This window comes from Oncorhynchus masou, chromosome 9 (assembly GCF_036934945.1).
Source record: "Oncorhynchus masou masou isolate Uvic2021 chromosome 9, UVic_Omas_1.1, whole genome shotgun sequence".
Lineage (NCBI taxonomy): Eukaryota > Metazoa > Chordata > Actinopteri > Salmoniformes > Salmonidae > Oncorhynchus > Oncorhynchus masou.
This window is the reverse complement of record NC_088220.1, coordinates 88787989-88810601: the sequence shown is the minus strand read 5'-3', so window position 1 is coordinate 88810601 and position 22613 is coordinate 88787989. Positions and strand designations below refer to the sequence as shown.

The following is a 22613-nucleotide window of genomic DNA, read 5'->3' as shown; positions in this document are numbered from 1 at the left end:
GCTCGGGAACTAACAGGCTCGGGAACTAACAGGCTCGGGAACTAACAGGCTCAGAAACTAACAGGCTCGGGAACTAACAGGCTCAGAAACTAACAGGCTCGGGAACTAACAGGCTCGGGAACTAACAGGCTCGGGAACTAACAGGCTCGGGAACTAACAGGCTCGGGAACTAACAGGCTCAGAAACTAACAGGCTCGGGAACTAACAGGCTCAGAACTAACAGGCTCGGGAACTAACAGGCTCAGAAACTAACAGGCTCGGGAACTAACAGGCTCGGGAACTAACAGGCTCGGGAACTAACAGGCTCGGGAACTAACAGGCTCGGGAACTAACAGGCTCGGGAACTAACAGGCTCGGGAACTAACAGGCTCGGGAACTAACAGGCTCGGGAACTAACAGGCTCGGGAACTAACAGGCTCAGAACTAACAGGCTCGGGAACTAACAGGCTCAGAACTAACAGGCTCGGGAACTAACAGGCTCGGGAACTAACAAGCTCGGGAACTAACAGGCTCGGGAACTAACAGGCTCGGGAACTAACAGGCTCGGGAACTAACAGGCTCAGGAACTAACAGGCTCGGGAACTAACAGGCTCAGAAACTAACAGGCTCGGGAACTAACAGGCTCAGAAACTAACAGGCTCGGGAACTAACAGGCTCGGGAACTAACAGGCTCGGGAACTAACAGGCTCGGGAACCAACAGGCTCGGGAACCAACAGGCTCGGGAACTAGCAGGCTCAGGAACTAACAGGCTCAGAAACTAACAGGCTCGGGAACTAACAGGCTCGGGAACTAACAGGCTCGGGAACTAACAGGCTCGGGAACTAACAGGCTCAGAACTAACAGGCTCAGAACTAACAGGCTCGGGAACTAACAGGCTCGGGAACTAACAGGCTCGGGAACTAACAGGCTCGGGAACTAACAGACTCGGGAACTAACAGGCTCGGGAACTAACAGGCTCGGGAACTAACAGGCTCGGGAACTAACAGGCTCGGGAACTAACAGGCTCGGGAACTAACAGGCTCGGGAACTAACAGGCTCGGAAACTAACAGGCTCGGGAACTAACAGGCTCGGGAACTAACAGGCTCGGGAACTAACAGGCTCGGGAACTAACAGACTCGGGAACTAACAGGCTCGGGAACTAACAGGCTCGGGAACTAACAGGCTCGGGAACTAACAGGCTCGGGAACTAACAGGCTCGGGAACTAACAGGCTCAGAAACTAACAGGCTCGGGAACTAACAGACTCAGAAACTAACAGGCTCGGGAACTAACAGGCTCGGGAACTAACAGGCTCGGGAACTAACAGACTCAGAAACTAACAGGCTCGGGAACTAACAGGCTCGGGAACTAACAGGCTCGGGAACTAACAGGCTCGGGAACTAACAGGCTCGGGAACTAACAGGCTCGGGAACTAACAGGCTCGGGAACTGACAGGCTCGGGAACTAACAGACTCGGGAACTGACAGGCTCGGGAACTAACAGCCTCGGGAACTAACAGGCTCGGGAACTAACAGGCTCGGGAACTAACAGACTCGGGAACTAACAGGCTCGGGAACTAACAGGCTCGGGAACCAACAGGCTCGGGAACTAACAGGCTCGGGAACTAACAGGCTCAGAAACTAACAGGCTCGGAACTAACAGGCTCGGGAACTAACAGGCTCGGGAACTAACAGACTCGGGAACTAACAGACTCAGAAACTAACAGGCTCAGAACTAACAGGCTCGGGAACTAACAGGCTCAGAAACTAACAGGCTCGGGAACTAACAGGCTCGGGAACTAACAGGCTCGGGAACTAACAGGCTCAGAAACTAACAGGCTCAGAAACTAACAGGCTCGGGAACTAACAGACTCAGAAACTAACAGGCTCGGGAACTAACAGGCTCGGGAACTAACAGGCTCGGGAACTAACAGGCTCAGAAACTAACAGGCTCGGGAACTAACAGGCTCAGAAACTAACAGGCTCGGGAACTAACAGGCTCAGAACTAACAGGCTCGGGAACTAACAGGCTCGGGAACTAACAGGCTCGGGAACTAACAGGCTCAGGAACTAACAGGCTCGGGAACTAACAGGCTCGGGAACTAACAGGCTCGGGAACTAACAGGCTCGGGAACTAACAGGCTCAGAAACTAACAGGCTCGGGAACTAACAGACTCAGAAACTAACAGGCTCGGGAACTAACAGGCTCGGGAACTAACAGGCTCAGAAACTAACAGGCTCGGGAACTAACAGGCTCGGGAACTAACAGGCTCAGAAACTAACAGGCTCAGAAACTAACAGGCTCAGAAACTAACAGGCTCGGAAACTAACAGGCTCGGGAACTAACAGGCTCGGGAACTAACAGGCTCGGGAACTAACAGACTCAGAAACTAACAGGCTCAGAAACTAACAGGCTCAGAAACTAACAGGCTCGGGAACTAACAGGCTCGGGAACTAACAGGCTCGGGAACTAACAGGCTCGGGAACTAACAGGCTCGGGAACTAACAGGCTCGGGAACTAACAGGCTCGGGAACTAACAGACTCAGAAACTAACAGGCTCGGGAACTAACAGGCTCGGGAACTAACAGGCTCGGGAACTAACAGGCTCGGGAACTAACAGGCTCGGGAACTAACAGGCTCGGGAACTAACAGGCTCGGGAACTAACAGGCTCGGGAACTAACAGGCTCGGGAACTAACAGGCTCGGGAACTAACAAGCTCGGGAACTAACAGGCTCGGGAACTAACAGGCTCGGGAACTAACAGACTCGGGAACTAACAGACTCGGGAACTAACAGGCTCGGGAACTAACAGGCTCGGGAACTAACAGGCTCGGGAACTAACAGGCTCGGGAACTAACAGGCTCGGGAACTAACAGGCTCAGAAACTAACAGGCTCGGAACTAACAGGCTCAGAAACTAACAGGCTCGGGAACTAACAGGCTCGGGAACTAACAGGCTCGGGAACTAACAGGCTCGGGAACTAACAGACTCAGAAACTAACAGGCTCAGAAACTAACAGGCTCGGGAACTAACAGACTCAGAAACTAACAGGCTCAGAAACTAACAGGCTCGGGAACTAACAGGCTCAGAAACTAACAGGCTCGGGAACTAACAGGCTCAGAAACTAACAGGCTCGGGAACTAACAGGCTCAGAAACTAACAGGCTCGGGAACTAACAGGCTCGGGAACTAACAGGCTCAGAAACTAACAGGCTCAGAAACTAACAGGCTCGGGAACTAACAGGCTCGGGAACTAACAGGCTCGGGAACTAACAGGCTCGGGAACTAACAGGCTCAGAAACTAACAGGCTCAGAAACTAACAGGCTCGGGAACTAACAGGCTCGGGAACTAACAGGCTCGGGAACTAACAGGCTCGGGAACTAACAGGCTCGGGAACTAACAGGCTCGGGAACTAACAGGCTCGGGAACTAACAGGCTCGGGAACTAACAGGCTCGGGAACTAACAGGCTCGGGAACTAACAGGCTCGGGAACTAACAGGCTCGGGAACTAACAGGCTCGGGAACTAACAGGCTCAGGAACTAACAGGCTCGGGAACTAACAGGCTCGGGAACCAACAGGCTCGGGAACTAACAGGCTCAGAAACTAACAGGCTCGGGAACCAACAGGCTCGGGAACTAACAGGCTCAGAAACCAACAGGCTCGGGAACTAACAGGCTCAGAAACTAACAGGCTCGGGAACCGACAGGCTCGGGAACCAACAGGCTCGGGAACTAACAGGCTCGGGAACTAACAGGCTCGGGAACTAACAGGCTCGGGAACTAACAGGCTCAGAAACTAACAGGCTCGGGAACCAACAGGCTCGGGAACTGACAGGCTCGGGAACCGACAGGCTCGGGAACCAACAGGCTCGGGAACTAACAGGCTCGGGAACTAACAGGCTCGGGAACTAACAGGCTCGGGAACTAACAGGCTCAGAAACTAACAGGCTCGGGAACCTACAGGCTCGGGAACTGACAGGCTCGGGAACTGACAGGCTCGGGAACCGACAGGCTCGGGAACTAACAGGCTCGGGAACTAACAGGCTCAGAAACTAACAGACTCAGAAACTAACAGGCTCAGAAACTAACAGGCTCAGGAACTAACAGGCTCGGAAACTAACAGGCTCGGGAACTAACAGGCTCAGAAACTAACAGACTCAGAAACTAACAGGCTCAGAAACTAACAGGCTCAGGAACTAACAGGCTCGGAAACTAACAGGCTCGGGAACTAACAGGCTCGGGAACTAACAGGCTCGGGAACTAACAGGCTCGGGAACTAACAGGCTCGGGAACTAACAGGCTCGGGAACTAACAGGCTCGGGAACTAACAGGCTCGGGAACTAACAGGCTCGGGAACTAGCAGGCTCGGGAACTAACAGGCTCGGGAACTAACAGGCTCGGGAACTAACAGACTCGGGAACTAACAGGCTCGGGAACTAACAGGCTCGGGAACTAACAGGCTCGGGAACTAACAGGCTCGGGAACTAGCAGGCTCGGGAACTAACAGGCTCGGGAACTAACAGGCTCGGGAACTAACAGACTCGGGAACTAACAGGCTCGGGAACTAACAGGCTCGGGAACTAACAGGCTCGGGAACTAACAGACTCAGAAACTAACAGGCTCGGGAACTAACAGGCTCGGGAACTAACAGGCTCGGGAACTAACAGGCTCGGGAACTAACAGGCTCAGAAACTAACAGGCTCAGGAACTAACAGGCTCGGAAACTAACAGGCTCGGGAACTAACAGGCTCGGGAACTAACAGGCTCGGGAACTAACAGGCTCGGGAACTAACAGGCTCAGAAACTAACAGGCTCAGAAACTAACAGGCTCGGGAACTAACAGGCTCGGGAACTAACAGGCTCGGGAACTAACAGGCTCGGGAACTAACAGGCTCAGAAACTAACAGGCTCGGGAACTAACAGGCTCAGAAACTAACAGGCTCGGGAACTAACAGGCTCGGGAACTAACAGGCTCGGGAACTAACAGGCTCGGGAACTAACAGGCTCGGGAACTAACAGGCTCAGAAACTAACAGGCTCGGGAACTAACAGGCTCAGAACTAACAGGCTCGGGAACTAACAGGCTCAGAAACTAACAGGCTCGGGAACTAACAGGCTCGGGAACTAACAGGCTCGGGAACTAACAGGCTCGGGAACTAACAGGCTCGGGAACTAACAGGCTCGGGAACTAACAGGCTCGGGAACTAACAGGCTCGGGAACTAACAGGCTCGGGAACTAACAGGCTCGGGAACTAACAGGCTCAGAACTAACAGGCTCGGGAACTAACAGGCTCAGAACTAACAGGCTCGGGAACTAACAGGCTCGGGAACTAACAAGCTCGGGAACTAACAGGCTCGGGAACTAACAGGCTCGGGAACTAACAGGCTCGGGAACTAACAGGCTCAGGAACTAACAGGCTCGGGAACTAACAGGCTCAGAAACTAACAGGCTCGGGAACTAACAGGCTCAGAAACTAACAGGCTCGGGAACTAACAGGCTCGGGAACTAACAGGCTCGGGAACTAACAGGCTCGGGAACCAACAGGCTCGGGAACCAACAGGCTCGGGAACTAGCAGGCTCAGGAACTAACAGGCTCAGAAACTAACAGGCTCGGGAACTAACAGGCTCGGGAACTAACAGGCTCGGGAACTAACAGGCTCGGGAACTAACAGGCTCAGAACTAACAGGCTCAGAACTAACAGGCTCGGGAACTAACAGGCTCGGGAACTAACAGGCTCGGGAACTAACAGGCTCGGGAACTAACAGACTCGGGAACTAACAGGCTCGGGAACTAACAGGCTCGGGAACTAACAGGCTCGGGAACTAACAGGCTCGGGAACTAACAGGCTCGGGAACTAACAGGCTCGGGAACTAACAGGCTCAGAAACTAACAGGCTCGGGAACTAACAGGCTCGGGAACTAACAGGCTCGGGAACTAACAGGCTCAGAAACTAACAGGCTCAGGGAACTAACAGGCGGGAACTAACAGGCTCGGGAACTAACAGGCTCGGGAACTAACAGGCTCGGGAACCAACAGGCTCGGGAACCAACAGGCTCGGGAACTAACAGGCTCAGAACTAACAGGCTCGGGAACTAACAGGCTCGGGAACTAACAGGCTCGGGAACTAACAGGCTCGGGAACTAACAGGCTCGGGAACTAACAGGCTCGGGAACTAACAGGCTCGGGAACTAACAGGCTCGGGAACTAACAGGCTCGGGAACTAACAGGCTCGGGAACTAACAGGCTCAGAAACTAACAGGCTCAGAAACTAACAGGCTCAGAAACTAACAGGCTCGGGAACTAACAGGCTCGGGAACTAACAGGCTCGGGAACTAACAGGCTCAGAACTAACAGGCTCAGAAACTAACAGGCTCAGGGAACTAACAGGCTAACAACAGGCTCGGGAACTAACAGGCTCGGGAACTAACAGGCTCGGGAACTAACAGGCTCGGGAACTAACAGGCTCGGGAACTAACAGGCTCGGGAACTAACAGGCTCGGGAACTAACAGGCTCGGGAACTAACAGGCTCGGGAACTAACAGGCTCGGGAACTAACAGGCTCGGGAACTAACAGGCTCGGGAACTAACAGGCTCGGGAACTAACAGGCTCGGGAACTAACAGGCTCGGGCTCGGGAACTAACAGGCTCGGGCTCGGGAACTAACAGGCTCGGGAACTAACAGGCTCGGGAACTAACAGGCTCGGGAACTAACAGGCTCGGGAACTAACAGGCTCGGGAACTAACAGGCTCGGGAACTAACAGGCTCGGGAACTAACAGGCTCGGGAACTAACAGGCTCGGGAACTAACAGGCTCGGGAACTAACGGCTCGGGAACTAACAGGCTAACAGACTCGAACTAACAGGCTCGGGAACTAACAGGCTCGGGAACTGACAGGCTCGGGAACTAACAGGCTCGGGAACTAACAGGCTCGGGAACTAACAGGCTCGGGAACTAACAGACTCGGGAACTAACAGACTCGGGAACTAACAGACTCGGGAACTAACAGGCTCAGAAACTAACAGGCTCGGGAACTAACAGGCTCGGGAACTAACAGGCTCGGGAACTAACAGGCTCGGGAACTAACAGGCTCGGGAACTAACAGACTCAGAAACTAACAGGCTCGGGAACTAACAGGCTCGGGAACTAACAGACTCAGAAACTAACAGGCTCGGGAACTAACAGGCTCGGGAACTAACAGACTCAGAAACTAACAGGCTCGGGAACTAACAGGCTCGGGAACTAACAGACTCAGAAACTAACAGGCTCGGGAACTAACAGGCTCGGGAACTAACAGGCTCGGGAACTAACAGGCTCGTAACAGTGCAGTAATATCCAACAATTGACAAAAATACACACAAACCTAAAAGTAAAAGAATGGAGTTAAGAAATGCATAAATATTAGGACGAGCTGGTCCTCCCGGGCGGCGCAGTGGTCTAAGGTGCTGCATCGCAGTGCTAGCTGTGCCACCAGAGATTCTGGGTTCGAGCCCGGGCTCTGTCGCAGCCGGCCGCGACCGGGAGGCCCATGTGGCGGCACACAATTGTCCTAGCGTCGTCTGGGGTAGGGAGGGTTTGGTCGGCAGGGATATCCCTTGTCTCATCGCGCTCTAGCGACACCTGTGGAGGGCCAGGCGCAGTGCACGCTGACCAGGTCGCCAGGTGTACGGTGTTTCCTCTGACACATTGGCTGGCTTCCGGGTTGGATGGACATTGTGTCAAGAAGCAGTGCGGCTAGGTTGGGTTGTGTTTCGGAGGACGCATTGCTCTCGACCTTCACCTCTCCTGAGTCCATACGGGAGTTGCAGTGATTGGATACCAATTGGATACCACGAAATTGGGGAGAAAACGGGGGTTAAAAATATTAAGACGAGCAATGTTGGAGTGGCATTGACTAAATACAGTTGAACCGAATACAGTATGTACATATGAGATGAGCAAAGCAGCATATAAACTTTATTAAAGTGACCAGTGATTCCATGTCTATGTATATAGGGCAGCAGCCTCTAAGGTGCAGGGTTGAGTAACCGGGTGGAGGCCGGCTAGTGATGGCTGTTTAACAGTCTGATGGCCTTGAGATAGAAGCTGTTTTCAGTCTCTCGGTCCCAGCTTTGATGCACCTGTACTGACCTCGCCTTCTGGATGATAGCGGGGTGAATAGGCAGTGGCTCGGGTGGTTGTTGTCCTTGATGATCTTTATGGCCTTCCTGTGACATCGGGTGGTGTAGGAGGGAGGGCAGGTCGTTTGCCCCTGGTGATGCATTGTGCAGACCTCACTACCCTCTGGAGAGCCTTACGGTTGTAAGGTGGTGCAGTTGCCGTACCAGGCGGTGATACAGCCACACCGTCTGTGTGGGTGGACCAATCAGATCGTCTGTGTGGGTGGACCAATCAGATCGTCTGTGTGGGTGGACCATTCAGATCATCGGTGTGGATGGACCATTCAGATCGTCGGTGTGGGTGGACCATTCAGATCGTCGGTGTGGGTGGACCATTCAGACTGTCTGTGTGGGTGGACCATTCAGATCGTCGGTGTGGGTGGACCATTCAGACTGTCTGTGTGGGTGGACGCAGAGGAACTTCGAAGCTTTCCACCTTCTCTACTGCAGTCCCGTCGACGTGGACACGGCTGTTTCCTGAAGTCCACGATCATCTCCTTCATTTTGTTGACATTGAGGGAGAGGTTATTTTCCTTACACCACTCTCCCAGGGCCCTCACCTCCTCCCCGTAGGCGGTCTAGTCATTTTTGGTAATCAGGTCTATAACTGTTGTGTCGTCTGCAAACTTGATGATTGAGTTGGAGGCATGTGTGGCTACGCAGACATGGGTGAACAGGGAGTACAGGAGGGGGCTGAGCACACACCCTTGTGGGGCCCCAGTGTTTAGGAAGTGGAGGTGTTGTTTCCTACCTTCACCACCTGGGGGCAGTAAACGTGTAGATCAATGATTGGCAACAGTTCAGTTTGACACAATGCAGTTCTCACAAGATGAGAGGTAATTTCAGCAAAGCATTTTTTTTTGACCGACGCGACATTTGGATCCTTTTGGGGTTCAGCGGATCGAAACACTCACATGTTAAACATTTGAACCGGGGGACTGATGCGCGTATCTGTGAATCGTTACATCCTCTTACCGCTCGTCTTGAACTTCAAATTGGTATGACCAACATGTATGACCATGGCTGGGTTCAGTTCACTCACCTCAGTCCATGTCTCAGCTGACACACTGGAGCATATTGCTGCTGCTGCTCCTTGACTCTTCACTGACCACAGAATAACCTGGAGGGGAAAGAGGTTAGAGGTCACATTAGCATCTTCAAAATGCACACTATGCTTTTTGATTTAAATCATTTGCGTTTTATATTGAAAGTGTTTTTTTTTGCTCTAATAGAAATATCTGGGGCGTACAAATCTAGTTTTTCCATGTGTCTCGTGTGCCATGACAAAATATATATATTTGCAACCGCTTAACGAAAAACATCTCGGGCGACAAAATAATCGACAAGTTGACTAAATGGGGTCAGACCTAATTGCTAGAAAACTATAAACTATCAAGTAGATTTAAGACGGAACATTCACTGTCTTCTTGGTAAGCAACTCCAGTGTAGATTTGGCTTTGTGTTTTAGGTTATTGCTGAAAGGTGAATTCATCTCCCAGTGTCTTGTGGAAAGCAGACTGAACCAGGTTTACCTCTAGGATTTTGCCTGTGTTTAACATTTTCTTTCCTGAAAAACTCTCCAGTCCTTAACAATTACAAGCATACACATGACATGATGCAGCCACCACTATGAGAGTGGTACTCAGTAATGTGTTGCATTGGATTTGCCCCAAACATAACACTTTGTATTGAGGACAAAAGGTGAATTGCTTTGCCACATTTTTTGCAGTATTACTTTGGTGCCTTGTTGCAAACAGGATGTTTTGGAATATTTGTATTCTGTACAGGCTTCCTTCTTTTCACTCTGCCATTTAGGTTAGTATTGTGGAGTAACTTCAATGTTGTTGATCCATCCTCAGTTTTCTCCTATCACAGCCATTTAACTCTGTAACTGTTTTAAAGTCACCATTAGCCTCATGGTGAAATCCCTGAGCAGTTTCCTTCCTCTCTGGCAACTGAGTTAGGCAGGACACCTGTATCTTTGTAGTGACTGGGTGTGTTGATACACCATCTAAAGTGTAATTAATAACTTCACCATGCTGAAATGGATATTCAATGTCTGCTTTTTCTATCTACCAATAGGTGCTTTTCTTTGTGAGGTATTGGAAAAGCTCCCTGGTCTTTGTGGTTCAATCTGTGTGAAATTCACTGCTGGACTGAGGGACCTTACAAATAATTGTACGTGTGGGTTACAGAGATGAGGTAGTCATTCACAAATCATGTTAAACTCTATTATCCATGCAACTCATGCGATTTGTTAAGCAAATTTTTACTTCTGAACTAATTTAGGCTTGCCATAACAAACGGGTGGAATACTTATTGACTCAAGACATTTCATCTTTTCATTTAAAAAATAATAAATAAATAAATAAATACATAACCTGAAGGCACTGTAGGTGTATTGTGATTGGATACTGGAATTTAGTGATTTGATGTTCCAAACATATTGCTCAATATATGTACATGCTGCAGAATGACGAGAGGGAGCATAAGAAAACTAGTTTAGGTCACGGAAATAAAAACAGAAAACTGGTTTAGATCACGGAAATAAAAACAGAAAACTAGTTTAGATCACAGAAATAAAAACAGAAAACTAGTTTAGATCATGGAAATAAAAACAGAAAACTGGTTTAGATCACAGAAATAAAAGTGCTGAAAACATGTTGGAGAACAAGATGAAAAATACGACCTTTTTATAGGCTGTAACTTACAGTACCAGTCAACAGTTTGGACACCTGCACATTGAAGGGTTTTTATTGATTTTTTCCTACATTGTAGTATCCAAAAAAAGTGTGCAACGCTGTCATCAAGGCAAAGAGGGTGGCTACTTTGAAGAATCTGAAATATATTTAGATTTTAACACTTTTTTGGTTACTACATGATTTGGTTATGTGTTATTTCATTCGAGTCAATCACCACCTTCCGGAGACACCTGAAACCCCACCTCTTCAAGGAATACCTAGGATAGGATAAGTAATCCTTCTCACCCCCCCCCCCTTAATGATTTAGATGCACTAATGTAAAGTGGCTGTTCCACTGGATGTCAGAAGGTGAATTCACCAATTTGTAAGTCGCTCTGGATAAGAGCGTCTGCTAAATGACGTAAATGTAAAATGTTTCCTAGTGTTTATGACTTCACTACTATTCTACAATGCAGAACACAGTAAAAATAAACAAAAACCCTTCAATGTGCAGGTGTCCAAACGTTTGACTGGTGCTGTATATAAACAGTGCCTTCAGAAAGTATTCAGACCCCTTGACTTTTTCTACATTTTGTTACATTACTGCCTTATTCTAAAATTGATTAAATTGTTTCCCCCCTCTCAAATCTACACACAATACACCATTATGACAATACAAAAACTGGTTTGCAGAAATTTTAGCTGATTTATAAAATTAAATCAATTAAAAATGAAATATCACATTTACATAAGTTTTCAAACCCTTTACTCAGTACTTTGTTGAAGCACCTTTGACAGTGATTACAGCCTCAAGTCTTCTTGGGTATGACACTACAAGCTTGACACACCTGTATTTGGAGAGTTTCTCCCATTCTTCTCTGCAGATCCTCTCAAGCTCTGTCAGGTTGGATCGGGAGTGTCGCTACACAGCTTTTTTTCAGGTCTTTCAAGAAATGTTTGATCGGATTCAAGTCCGGGCCACTCAAGGACATTCAGAGACTTGTCCCAAAGCCACTCCTGCGTTGCCTTGGCTGTGTGCTTTGGGCCATTGTCCTGTTGGAAGGTGAACCTTTGCCCTCAGTTTGAGATCCTGAGCGCTCTGGAAAAGGTTTTCATCAAGGATCTCTCTGTACTTTCCTCCGTTCATCTTTCCCTCGATCCTGACTAATCTCCCAGTCCCTGCTGGTGAAAAACATCCCCACAGTATGATGCTGCCACCACCATGCTTCACTGTCGGGATGGTGCCATGTTTCCTCCAGATTGAACTCTTTGGCCTGAATGCCAAGCGTCACATCTTGGTTTCATCAGACCAGAGAATCTTGTTTCTCATTGCCAAAAGACACCTAAAGGACTCAGGCTAACTCCAAGCAGGCTGTCATGTGCCTTTTACTGAGGAGGGGCATCCGCCTGGCCGCCCTACCATAAAGGCCTGATTGGTGGAGTGCTGCAGAGATGGTTGTCCTTCAGGAAGGTTCTCCCATCTCCACAGAGGAACTCTGAAGCTCTGTCAAAGTGACCATCAGGTTCTTGGTCCCCTCACTGACCAAGGCCCTTCTCCCCCGATTGCTCAGTTTAGTCGGGCGGCCAGCTCTGGGAAGAGTCTTGTTGGTTCCAAACTTCTTCCATTTAAGAGTGATGGAGGCTACTGTGTCCTTCAATGCTGCAGAAATGTTTTGGTACCCTTCCCCAGATCTGTACCTCGACACAATCCTGTCTCGGAGCTCTACGGATGATTCCTTCAACCTCGCGGCTTGGTTTTTGCTCTGACATGTGCTGGTTTTTGCTCTGATATGCACTGTAAACTGTGGGACCTTATAAAGACAGGTGCGTGCCTTTCCAAATCGTGTCCAAACAGGTTGGTTTTTTTAACCAGGTAAGTTGACTGAGAACACATTCTAATTTACAGCAACGTCCTGGGGAATAGTTACATGTGGAGAGGAGGGGGGGGGTGAGTAAGCCCATTGTAAACTGGGGGTGATTAGGTGACCGCGATGGTATGAGGGCCAGAGTGGGAATTTAGTTGTAGAAACATCAAGGATGATCAATAGAAACAGGATGCACCTGAGCTCAATTTCGAGTCTCACAGCAAAGGGGTCTGAATACTTATATAAATAAGGGTATTTCCGTTTCTAATAAATTTGCTAACATTTCTAAAAACCCGTTTTCGCTTTGTCATTATGGGGTATTGTGTGTAGATTAAATAACACATTTAGAATAAGGCAGTAACAAAATGTGGAAAAAGTCATAAGGCTCTGAATTACTTTCCAAAGGCTCTGTATATATTTAGATTTATACTTTTATATCTATATATATATTTTTTTTTACAAAAATCGATAATTGGATTCATTATCAATATAATATCGTCCCAAAAATAAAATGGTGATATGTAACAGTATTGATTTTTACCCTCAAATGAAAGGTGACATTCTGCACTGTCACCTCCGATAAAACATTTGATCTCCAAATTAAAAGTTAGCTCTAAATAAATATCAAACTAAAAATATAAAACAATTATTTGATGAAAATGTGTATTTGCCCTTACTGCTAATAGCCAATAGAAACGCATTGAATAACAGATAGTCCTTACTGCTATTAGAAACATATTGAACAACAGATAGTCCTTACTGCTATTAGCCAATAGAAACACATTGAATAACAGATATTCCTTACTGCTATTAGCCCATAGAAACACATTGAATAACAGATAGTCCTTACTGTTATTAGCCCATAGAAACACATTGAATAACAGATAGTCCTTACTGCTATTAGCCCATAGAAACACATTGAATAACAGATAGTCCTTACTGCTATTAGCCAATAGAAACACATTGAATAACAGATAGTCCTTACTGCTATTAGCCAATAGAAACACATTGAATAACAGATTCACTACAGATCGTCCACTTGTGAGGCCTGTAGGTGACCTAAAGCAAAACAACAGATACGTACGAGTTGGTGAGAGTTTCACCTTTCCACAGATGGTGCAGCCCAAACTGTTCAGATGCTACAGACAGAAATTGGCAGATCAGCTGTACTGATTTCAGACGAGTACGAGTCCCAAGAACACCATCGCGTTCGTGAAAGTCTCATCTTTCCATTGAGGTGTCATAAAAGCTTGGAGGCCAAACCGTTTGGACACTACAGAAGATTTTCGTGCTAAGTAGATTTCAGCGGGGTGCGGACATCGATCTTAGCGGGTTAAGGGAGAGAGTGAGAGGGGTTTGGCTGGTGGGAGGGGCCAGCAGTGTTCTCTAGTCCACACCGCACAGTCTGCTAACCACAAACACTCCACAGCACAGTCTGCTAACCACAAACACTCCACCGCGCAGTCTGCTAACCACAGTCTGCTAACCACAAACACTCCACCGCACAGTCTGCTAACCACAAACACTCTACCGCACAGTCTGCTAACCACAAACACTCCACAGCACAGTCTGCTAACCACAAACACTCTACCGCACAGTCTGCTAACCACAAACACTCTACCGCACAGTCTGCTAACCACAAACACTCTACCGCACAGTCTGCTAACCACAAACACTCTACCGCACAGTCCGCTAACCACAAACACTCTACCGCACAGTCTGCTAACCACAAACACTCCACAGCACAGTCTGCTAACCACAGTCTGCTAACCACAAACACTCTACCGCACAGTCTGCTAACCACAAACACTCTACCGCACAGTCTGCTAACCACAAACACTCTACCGCACAGTCTGCTAACCACAAACACTCCACAGCACAGTCTGCTAACCACAAACACCGCTAACCACAAACACTCTACAGCACAGTCTGCTAACCACAAACACTCCACACCGCACAGTCTGCTAACCACAAACACTCCACAGCACAGTCTGCTAACCACAAACACTCCACAGCACAGTCTGCTAACCACAAACACTCCACAGCACAGTCTGCTAACCACAAACACTCCACAGCACAGTCTGCTAACCACAAACACTCTACCGCACAGTCTGCTAACCACAAACACTCCACAGCACAGTCTGCTAACCACAGTCTGCTAACCACAAACACTCCACAGCACAGTCTGCTAACCACAAACACTCCACCGCACAGTCTGCTAACCACAAACACCGCTAACCACAAACACTCCACACCGCACAGTCTGCTAACCACAAACACTCCACAGCACAGTCTGCTAACCACAAACACTCCACCGCAGTCTGCTAACCACAAACACTCCACTATCTACAGTGCTCTCTCCCTACACCTCTCAATTTATTGAGTTCTATTGGCATGGGAAATGTATCTTTACATTTCAAATGTCATATGTCTATATACAGTGTTGTAATGATGTGCAAATAGTTCAAGTACAAAAGGGAAAATAAATTAACAGAAATGGTTGACCTTTTCTTGTGGCAACAGGTTACAAATCGTGTTGCTGTGATGGCACACTGTGGTATTTAAACCAGTAGATATGGGAGTTTATCAAAATTGGGTTCTTTGTGAGTCTGTGTAATCTGAGGGAAATATGTATCTCTAATATGGTCATACGTTTGGCAGGAGGTTAGGAAGTGCAGCTCAGTTTGTGGGCAGTGAGCACATAGCCTGTCTTCTCATGAGAGCCATGTCTCTTCTCTCTCTCTAGTGAAGTAGATAATAAACACTCTCCAGCAATATCTCTCTCTCTCTATCATTAGCCCACCTCTCTCCCTCTGACTCTTGTTTTCTCACACAGTAAGATAGTATATTTACCTAATTAGGGAAACATATTGAGTCATACGCCAACATTTCCCCAACTAGCTAGGCCTACTTCAGTAAATAATATGGAACACAAAACCATTCACACCACAGACACAAGGCTGCCAGTGAACCCTGTGACACAGTGAACCCTGCTGATGCTAAGATATATTCAGTTTCCCTTCTCTGAATGGCTGGAGGCACGGTCCAAGGGTCGGGCACACACACACACGACCAGAAACTTCTGTTCTTTTTACTAGAACATGAAAAACAGTTTGGATACGAAAACATGGAGAGACAAAAAAGAAAGAAAAAACTTCTGTCAAATGTGTCTCAGACTTGCATTCAATGAGAACGACAGATCTATAACCCATATTTCTATGTGAATTAGGTCGCTCAAAGTTACATATTGCAGCTTTAAACATATAGATATCAAATAATACATTGAAATGGCGACACAGAATAATTACACAGTGAATAACAAATAACAATAATGAGTAAAAATAACATAACAAAATAACAATAACATGGCTATATACAGGAAGTACCAGGTAATAACATGGCTATATACAGGAAGTACCAGGAATAACATGGCTATATACAGGAAGTACCAGGTAATAACATGGCTATATACAGGAAGTACCAGGAATAACATGGCTATATACAGGAAGTACCAGTACTGAGTTGATGTGCAGGGGTACCAGGTAATAGCATGGCTATATATAGGAAGTACCAGGTAATAACATGGCTATATACAGGAAGTACCAGGAATAACATGGCTATATACAGGAAGTACCAGTACTGAGTTGATGTGCAGGGTTACCAGGTAATAGCATGGCTATATATAGGAAGTACCAGGTAATAACATGGCTATATACAGGAAGTACCAGTACTGAGTTGATGTGCAAGGGTACCATGTAATAACATGGCTATATACAGGGAGTACCAGGTAATAGCATGGCTATATACAGGAAGTACCAGGTAATAACATGGCTATATAAGGGAAGTACCAGGTAATAACATGGCTATATACAGGAAGTACCATGTAATAACATGGCTATATACAGGAAGTACCAGGTAATAACATGGCTATATACAGGAGGTACCAGGTAATAACATGGCTATACACAGGACGTACCAGGTAATAACATGGCTATACACAGGACGTACCAGGTAATAACATGGCTATATACAGGAAGTACCATGTAATAACATGGCTATATACAGGAAGTACCAGGTAATAACATGGCTATATACAGGAAGTACCAGGTAATAACATGGCTATATACAGGAGGTACCAGGTAATAACATGGCTATACACAGGACGTACCAGGTAATAACATGGCTATACATAGGACGTACCAGGTAATAACATGGCTATATACAAGAAGTACCAGTACTGAGTTGATGTGCAAGGGTACCGTGTAATAACATGGCTATATACAGGGAGTACCAGGTAATAACATGGCTATATACAGGAAGTACTAGGTAATAACATGGCTATATACAGGAAGTACCAGGTAATAACATGGCTATATACAGGAAGTACCAGGTAATAACATGGCTATATACAGGAAGTACCAGGTAATAACATGGCTATATACAGAAAGTACCAGGTAATAACATGGATATATACAGGAAGATTCTCAGATATTACATGTTTCTAATTTTGGCAGAAAGTGGTTTCATTTTAAGTGTACTGTTAGCTAGCTAACGTTAGCTGGCTGGCTAGCTAGCTACTGTTAGCTGGCTGGGTTGCTAGCTAATGTTAGCTGGCTGGGTTGCTAGCTAATGTTAGCTGGCTGGGTTGCTAGCTAATGTTAGCTGGCTGGGTTGCTAGCTAGCATTATGTATATGATCTTATTCTTCGTATCGCAGACACATTTTCTTGACTAGTTACAGCCATAGAACCTAGTTGGTTAGCTACCTGCAGATTCATGCAGGGTAGTAATGTCATGAGTTGTGATTATGGTCCATTGTTCAGCTAGCTAGCTATATGTCTTAACAAAAGACTCCAATCTAATTTTGACAATGTATTGGGTAGCTTGGATGAAAAACGTGACCAAATTAAGCTGCCTGCTACTCAGCCGTAAAAGCTAGAATATGCATATGATTAGTACATTTGGATAGAAAACACCCAGAATTTTCTAAACCTGTTTGAATGATGTCTGTGAGTATAACAGAACTCATATGGCAGTGACAAACCTGAGAAAATATCCAAAACAGGAAGTGGGAAATCTGAGGTTTGTAGTTTTTCAACTCAGCCCCCATATAGCTATTACACATATTCATTCCTTAACTAGGCTTAACTCCACTACGTTTATTTTTTTTTATCCTGAAAAACTCCATAGTTCTTAATGATTACAAGCATACACATAACATGATGCAGCCACCACTATGAGAGTGGTACTCAGTAATGTGTTGTATTGGATTTGCCCCAAACATAACACTTTGTATTGAGGACAAAAAAGTTAATTGCTTTGACACATTTTTTGCAGTATTACTTTGCCTTGTTGTAAACAATGTGTGTGTTTTGGAATATTTGTATTCTTTACAGGCTTCCTTCTTTTCATTTAGGTTAATTTTGTGGAGAAACTACAATGTTGTTGATCCATCCTCACCTTTCTCCCATCACAGCCATTAAACTCTGTAACTGTTTTAAAAAGTCGCCATTGGCCTCATGGTGAAATCCCTGAGCGGTTTCCTTCAAAGTGATATTTAATGTATGCTTTTTTCATTTTTACCCATCTACCAATAGGTGCCCTTCGTTGCGAGGTATTGAAAAACCTCCCTGGTCTTTGTGGTTGAATCTGTTTGAAATTCACTGCTCGACTTTACATATGTATGTGGGGTACAGAGATGAGGTAGTAATTCAAAAATCATGTTAAACACTATATTGAACACACAGAGTGATTCCATGCAACTTATTATGTACATATACATCAGTACATTTTTACCCCTGAACTTATTTAGGCTCGCCATAACAAAGGGGTTGAATACTTACTAACTCAAGCTATTTCAGCTGTTCATTTATTATTCATTTCGAAAAACATAATCCAACATCGACATTATGGGGTATTGTGTGTCGGCCAGTGACCAAAAACTCCGGTAAAAACCAGGGCAGTTATGCAGTTTGTTTTTACTAAGTCAAGTTGACTGTAGAATTGTAGAATTCAGGGGCCCCCCCTGGTATGGTGACAACAGTAGTCTGATCAGGTCAAAGTTCCATGGAAGCCACCTCTCCTCACTACCACCTGACAGAGCCACCTTTGAACCGAGTCACCACAGTTACTGAAAGGTAAACAGGAAGACACAACCTGACACAATAAAACCACAGGAACCCAACACTTACGACATAATAACATATATTAAGGCTGTAACATATTTTAACAGAACACAGAGGGTCTTTAATGGAAGCCTCTCCAACATAATCCAGGTAGTCAGGAATTCCCCAGGGCAGCTGTCTAGGCCCATAATTATTTTTTTCAATCTTTACTAACAACATGCCCCTGGATTTGTGTAAAGAGTTTCTATGTATGCGGATGACTGAACACATGTCAGTTACTACAGCGACTGAGATGACTGCAACACTGAACAGAGAGCTGCAGTTAGTTTCAGAATGGGTGTCAAGGAATAATTTATTCCTAATTATTTCAAAAACTAAAAGCTTTGTATTCGGGACAAATCATCAACTAAATCTTGTCCTAAATAACATGGAAATTGAGCAAGTTTACGTGACTAAACTGGTTGGAGTAACCCTAGATTGTAAACTGTCCTGGTCAAATCATATTGACACAACAGTAGGTAAGATGGGGAGAAGTCAGTCCATAATAAAGCCCTGCTCTGCCTTCTCAACAAGACAGGTCCTACAGGCCATAGTTTATTTTTATTTTAGCTTTAGTTTTGTCACACCTGGAATACTGTTCAATCGTCTGGTCAGGTGCATCAAATAGGGACTCAGGAAAATTGCAATTGGCTCAGAACAGGGCAGCACAACAACAATTAATAATATGTTAATCTCTCCTGGCTAAAAGTATAACAGAACTGATATGGCAGGCGAAAACCAAGGAAAATCCAACCAGGAAGTACTATTATTTTGAAAGGCTATTTTAGGACCCAGTTCATGATATCTATGGCTTCCTCTACATGTGGCCAGTCTTTAGGCATTGTTTCAGGCTTTTACTCTGAAAAATGAGGGAGATACAACGCTTCCAATGAGAGGACAGTGGAAACTTCCAGACATGAACCAAGCACATGATCGGGAGCGGGCATTTCTTGTTTACCTTTACAAAGACGGTTGAAATATTATTGATTATTTATGACAAAAACAACCTGAGGATTGATTTTAAACATCGTTTGACATGTTTCTACTATCTTTTATTGTACTTTTTGTCTTGGTTTTGAGGGCACGCATTGTGCCTTTGGATTTCTGAACTAAACGCACCAAAAAAAACAGAGGTATTTGGACATAAAAGATTAACTTTATCGAACAAAACAAACATTTGTTGTCTAACATGGAGACCTGGGAGTGCCACCAGATGAAGATCATCAAAAGTAAGTGATTCATTTTAATGATATTTCTGACTTTTGTGACACTCTCCTTGGCTGGAAAATGGCTGTATCGGTTTCTGTGTCTCGGCGCTGACCTAACATAACCGTAAAGTGTGCTTTCGCCATGAAGCCTTTTTTAAATCTGACACAGCAGTTGCATTAAGGTTTATCTGTATTCGTATGTTTAACACTTGTATCTTTTATCAATGTTTATGATGAGTATTTCTGTAATTTGATGTGGCTCTCTGCACTTTCACCGGATGTTTGTTTGAGACATTTCTGAACATAAAACACCCATTTCAGATGAGATTTTTGGACATAAAGATTAACTTTATTGAACAAAACACGCATTTATTGTGTAACATGAAGTCTTGTGAGTGCTATCTGATGAAGATCAAAGGTTAGTGATTAATTTAATCGCTATTTCTGACTTTGTGAGCACTCTCCTTGGCTGGAAAAATGGCTATATGGTTTTCTGTGACCAGGTGCTGACCAAACAAACATTTGGTGTGCTTTCGCCGTGAAGCCTATTTCAAATCGGACACTGTGGCTGGATTTACAAGAAGTTTATCTTTAAAATGGTGTAAAATACTTGTATGTTTGAGACATTTTAATTATGGGATTTCTGTTGTTTTGAATTTGGCGCCCTGCAATTTCCCTGGCTGTTGTTGAGGTGCTAGCTTCCCACTTGTACCAGAGGTTAATACATGTTATCAATATATGTCACAGCCTCAATACATGTTATCAATATATGTCACAGTCTCAATACATGTTATCAATATATGTCACAGCCTCAATACATGTTATCAATATATGTCACAGCCTCAATACATGTTATCAATATATGTCACAGCCTCAATACATGTTATCAATATATGTCACAGCCTCAATACATGTTATTAATATATATGTCACAGCCTCAATACATGTTATTAATATATATGTCACAGCCTCAATACATGTTATTAATATATATGTCACAGCCTCAATACATGTTATTAATATATATGTCACAGCCTCAATACATGTTATTAATATATATGTCACAGCCTCAATACATGTTATTAATATATGTCACAGCCTCAATACATGTTACATCCTTAATATAGGTTATTACCCCTTGACTTTCTCCACATTTTCTTACCTTAGTCTTAGTCTAAAATGGATTAAATACATGTTTTGCCTCAATCTACATACAATACCGCATAATTACAAAATGAAACCAGGGCTAGAAATGTTTGTAAATGTATTAAAAATAAAAACAAAAATACCTTATTTACATAATTATTCAGACCCTTTGCCATGAGACTCTAAATTGAGCTCATGTGCATCCTGTTTCCATTGATCATCCTTGAGATGTTTCTACAACTTGATTGGAGTCCACCTGTGGTAAATTAAATTGATTGGACATGATTTGGAAAGGCACACACCTGTCTACAGTGTCTCACAGTTGACAGCACGTCAGAGCAAAAACCAAGCCATGAGGTCAAAATTATTGTCCGTAGAGCTCTGAGACAGGATTGAGGATTTTGTCGAGGTATAGATCTGGGGATGGGTACCAAAACATTGCTGCAGCATTGAAGGTCATCAAGAACACAGTGGCCTCCACCATTCTTCAATGGAACAAGTTTGGAACCACCAAGACTCTTCCTAGAGCTGGCCGCCTGGCCAAATTAAGCAATCGTGAGAGAAGGGTCTTGGTCAGGGCGGTGAACAACAGCCTGATGGTCACTCTGACAGAGCTCAAGAGTAACTCTGTGGAGATGGGAGCTCCAAGACATTTCCTAGAGGTGGCCCCACGGCCAAACTGAGCAATCGAGGGAGAAGGATCTTGGTCAGGGAGGTGACTAAGAAACTGATGGTCAGAGCTCCAGAGTTACTCTGTGGAGATGGGAGAACCTTTCAGAAGGACAACCATCTCTGCAGCATTCCACCAATCAGGCCTTTATGGTAGAGTGGCCAGATGGAAGCCACTCCTCAGTAAAAGGCACATGAAAGCCCACTTGAAGTTTGCCAAAAGGCACCAAAAGACTCTCAGACCATGAGAAACAAGATTCTCTGGTCTGATGAAAGCAATATTGAACACTTTGGCCTGAATGCCAAGCCTCACGTCTGGAGGAAACATGGCACCATCTCTATGGTGAAGCATGGTGGTGACAGCATCATGTTGTGGGGATGTTATTCAGCGGCAGGGACTGGGAGACTAGTCAGGATTGAAGGAAAGATGAACGGAACAAAGTACAGAGAGATCCTTGATGAAACCTGCTCCAGAGCGCTCAGGACCTCAGACTGGGGCAAAGGTTCACCTTCCAACAGGACAACGACCCTAAGCATACAGCCAAGACAATGCAGGAGTGGCTTCGGGACAAGTCTCAATATCCTTGAGTGGCCTGGCCAGACCCCGGACTTGAACCCGATCTAACATCTCTGGAGAGACCTGAAAATAGCTGTGCAGTGATGCTCCCCATCCAACCTGACAGAGATTGAGAGGATCTGCAGAGAAGAATGGGAGAAACTCCCCAAATACAGGTGAGCCAAGC

The 22613-nt window shown here is 45.6% G+C and overlaps 1 protein-coding gene across 1 annotated transcript in view; it reads right to left on the bottom strand.

Moving 5' to 3' along the window:
- Window positions 1-22613, bottom strand: part of bcl9l (bcl9 like) — a 111763-nt gene that overhangs the window by 51853 nt on the left and 37297 nt on the right. The window contains 1 exon segment of the mRNA XM_064975395.1: window positions 9181-9258. The gene's annotated coding sequence lies outside the window, so the exon portion shown is untranslated.